The sequence below is a fragment of the Schistocerca nitens genome, chromosome 4 (assembly GCF_023898315.1).
Source record: "Schistocerca nitens isolate TAMUIC-IGC-003100 chromosome 4, iqSchNite1.1, whole genome shotgun sequence".
Classification (NCBI taxonomy): Eukaryota; Metazoa; Arthropoda; class Insecta; order Orthoptera; family Acrididae; genus Schistocerca; species Schistocerca nitens.
Genome location: NC_064617.1, coordinates 471850009 through 471854410, shown reverse-complemented (window position 1 = coordinate 471854410; position 4402 = coordinate 471850009). Strand labels below are relative to the sequence as shown.

The following is a 4402-nucleotide window of genomic DNA, read 5'->3' as shown; positions in this document are numbered from 1 at the left end:
ACGTTGCTCGATCAAGACCTGGTATAGCCCGAAAAATCCGTTTCTAAGTACTGATTTCTGTCCTCGAAATACACAGTTTAGGATCTTCTACTGTCCGGTTTAGTACAGTGGAACTTCATTTGTCCGATCCCCATTTATCTTGATCTTTATTTTTTAGCCCATCACCATGCACAGATCCCGACAAGATGTCAGTTTACAAGTCGACATTAAGTTGCACAGTGCTGTATTGGCGCGGTTGTTGCTATTGTATAATGACATAAAAGAAAAGGAAGGTGGTCGCTTCCACGAACAAAAACTTAGTCCACTGCGTAGGATTGGCAAAAGAGAAAGTTGAGAAACATTCGTGCTGAATTTGGTGCACAAGCGTTTGCAAAGTGGGTGCCCAGACACAGGTGCTACGGACGTACATGGGCGGCTGCGAAATACACAAATTATCGACATAGTTCGGCGGCAGACAATGACCATAGCGATGCATTAGCTGAGGAAATTTGTTCTCAATCTGAGGAAATTATAACACGTACGGAGGTCACAACGCAGCTCGACAACGGGGACGTCAGGCGGAAACAGATTGGGCCGAACCGATGCTGGTGAAAGGTGTGCTCCATCGTGCTGCACCTAAACGACGTACGACTCAGGCTCACCAGAAACTTATTGAATATTTCACCTACAAAAACTCGCCTTTTTATTTTTCAGTATGTGCTCAACATTTATGCTAAAGTGATGTATAATTGCCGGTCGGAGTGGCCGAGCGGTTATAGGCGCTACAGTCTGGAACCGCGAGACCGCTACGGCCGCGGGTTCGAATCCTGCCTCGGGCATGGGTGTGTGTGATGTCCTTAGGTTAGTTAGGTTTAAGTAGTTCTAAGTGCTAGGGGACTGATGACCTCAGAAGTTAAGTCCCATAGTGCTCAGGACCATTTGAACCATTTTTGGTGTATAATTTGTATCCTTATGGATAAATAAATACGACTGTGTTTGTACCATTTAACTTGTGCCATTCTCTATGTATATCTGACTTCCGATTGTATCCGGATGTCCTTCAGCCGACACGGTCCGGTTCTACTGTATGACCCTACAGATTTCAGACGCCCACTATATATAGTGTGGCACTACTACTAACAGCGAGCTCAGGAAGGGCACCCGGAGCGTTGGCTGATGTGGCTAGCAGAAGAGATAAACATCGCAAGACAGTGTACGACTTTCGGTTGATGATGGATTTCTTCGGGTCGCTATCAATCTTAGCCCGGAGTAAATTATAATTTAAGTTGCAATGGCGTATCTATTCTGGGTTGTCTCCAGTGTGCTGTGTTTTATTTCGCGTATCGTTAATTCCTTGTGACGTGTCTACTTGTGCGTATACAAATGAAGACGACATGCTAAACTTAGTGCTGCCTGCTGACGAGTTTAGGCTAGATAGGTAGGAGGTGAGAACATTCAGTTCCAATCGATTTCCTTAGATTTGAGTTGTTTCGGCTAGCCCCCATAAGGCACCGTGTCTTCTTCAGGGAGTGAACGAATGGTACAGTAGTTGGACAAAAATGTGGAAATACCGCGAGGAGAAATGCGTGCTTGAACATAAAGGCAGATGTTACCCAGGCCTACCGGTTGTTCTATTAAATATGACCGTGAGCGGATCCTGTGCAATGTCCTAAACATTTTGCAAGGACCAGTAGTACTTCCAACTGTGTTTGTGAAACTGTGTGTACATTTTGTCGGAGCTAAGTGACTACGAATGTGGGCAAGTACTTGGTGCTCGTTTGGTGGGTGATTGCTTACCCAAAGTAGCGAATGTGCTCAGTGTTTCAAGATGCACCATACCGAAGGTTTACAGCGGTTACAGGCAAAGCGGAAAGTGTGTGCTGACCGATCGAGACGGACGGTCATTGAATAGGATTGTGACGAAAAGTAAGAGGAAGACAGTGGTAAAGGTCACCTCGGAACGGAACGTCGCACTCGCGAATCCAGTCAGAAACAAAGCAATATCAAGGGAGCTCCTTAATCAGGAACTTGCAAGGCGAGTCGTATTTTCAAAACTACACATCAGTGATACAAATGCACGTAACAGGGTAACGTAGTACCTAAGCCATAAATCCTGCATTGTGATGCAGAGCAAGACTGTCATTTGATCGAAAGAGCCTCGTTTCGCACTATTTTAAACGTGTGGCCGAGTTTACTTTCCAAGAATGAAACAAGACGGGCGCTCGCTCGTGATTTGACCATTCAAATAGTGGTATTCCATGGACCCATAATTATTCTGCAAGGGCCGGCCGGTGTGGCCGTGCGGTTCTAGGCGCTTCAGTCTGGAACCGCGTGACCGCTACGGTCGCAGGTTCGAATCCTGCCTCGGACATGGATGTGCGTGATGTCCTTAGGTTAGTTAGGTTTAAGTAGTTCTAAGTTCTAGGGGACTTATGACCACAGATGTTGAGTCCCATAGTGCTCAGAGCCATTTGAACCATTTTGTTCTGCAAGGTCGCATTTTAGCTAAGGAGTATGTCACCATTCTGGCTTTTCAAGTCCATCGCATGGTGCAATGTTTGTTACCTAATGCTGATGCTGTGTTCGAAGACGACAGGGTCCCTGTTCACAAAGCTAGCATCGTCCAGGACTAGTTTTGCGATCACGAGGACGAATCATTGCATCTCCCATGGCCATCACGGCCACCAGATCTCAATATTATTGAGCCTTGGTGGTCTGTTTTGGAGAGAATTGTGTGTGGTTGCTATTCACCTTCATCGTACTTACCTAACCTTGCCACTAGTTTGCAGGAAGAGTGGTATAATACACTCCTGGAAATGGAAAAAAGAACACATTGACACCGGTGTGTCAGACCCACCATACTTGCTCCGGACACTGCGAGAGGGCTGTACAAGCAATGATCACACGCACGGCACAGCGGACACACCAGGAACCGCGGTGTTGGCCGTCGAATGGCGCTAGCTGCGCAGCATTTGTGCACCGCCCCCGTCAGTGTCAGCCAGTTTGCCGTGGCATACGGAGCTCCATCGCAGTCTTTAACACTGGTAGCATGCCGCGACAGCGTGGACGTGAACCGTATGTGCAGTTGACGGACTTTGAGCGAGGGCGTATAGTGGGCATGCGGGAGGCCGGGTGGACGTACCGCCGAATTGCTCAACACGTGGGGCGTGAGGTCTCCACAGTACATCGATGTTGTCGCCAGTGGTCGGCGGAAGGTGCACGTGCCCGTCGACCTGGGACCGGACCGCAGCGACGCACGGATGCACGCCAAGACCGTAGGATCCTACGCAGTGCCGTAAGGGACCGCACCGCCACTTCCCAGCAAATTAGGGACACTGTTGCTCCTGGGGTATCGGCGAGGACCATTCGCAACCGTCTCCATGAAGCTGGGCTACGGTCCCGCACACCGTTAGGCCGTCTTCCGCTCACGCGCCAACATCGTGCAGCCCGCCTCCAGTGGTGTCGCGACAGGCGTGAATGGAGGGACGAATGGAGACGTGTCGTCTTCAGCGATGAGAGTCGCTTCTGCCTTGGTGCCAATGATGGTCGTATGCGTGTTTGGCGCCGTGCAGGTGAGCGCCACAATCAGGACTGCATACGACCGAGGCACACAGGCCCAACACCCGGCATCATGGTGTGGGGAGCGATCTCCTACACTGGCCGTACACCACTGGTGATCGTCGAGGGGACACTGAATAGTGCACGGTACATCCAAACCGTCATCGAACCCATCGTTCTACCATGCCTAGACCGGCAAGGGAACTTGCTGTTCCAACAGGACAATGCACGTCCGCATGTATCCCGTGCCACCCAACGTGCTCTAGAAGGTGTAAGTCAACTACCCTGGCCAGCAAGATCTCCGGATCTGTCCCCCATTGAGCATGTTTGGGACTGGATGAAGCGTCGTCTCACGCTGGTCCAACTGAGGCGCCAGGTGGAAATGGCATGGCAAGCCGTTCCACAGGACTACATCCAGCATCTCTACGATCGTCTCCATGGGAGAATAGCAGCCTGCATTGCTGCGAAAGGTGGATATACACTGTACTAGTGCCGACATTGTGCATGCTCTGTTGCCTGTGTCTATGTGCCTGTGGTTCTGTCAGTGTGATCATGTGATGTATCTGACCCCAGGAATGTGTCAATAAAGTTTCCCCTTCCTGGGACAATGAATTCACGGTGTTCTTATTTCAATTTCCAGGAGTGTATTTCCATGAAAACCATTTATCCATTCCGACACGACTGGAAGCTGTTTTGAATGCCAACTGTTTTCCTACACCGTATAAGGCGTAATAATGTGTTATGTTGGCCAACGGCCTTGCCGCAATGGTAGCACCGGTTCCCGTCGGATCACCGAAGTTAAGCGCTGACGGGCTGGGCTAGCACTTGGATGGGTGCCCGTCCGGTCTGCCGAGCGCTGTTGGCA

At 49.9% G+C, this 4402-nt stretch overlaps 1 pseudogene; it reads left to right on the top strand.

Moving 5' to 3' along the window:
- Nucleotides 1–4284: 4284 nt before the first annotated feature.
- On the top strand, nt 4285–4402 carry LOC126254311 (5S ribosomal RNA; annotated as a pseudogene).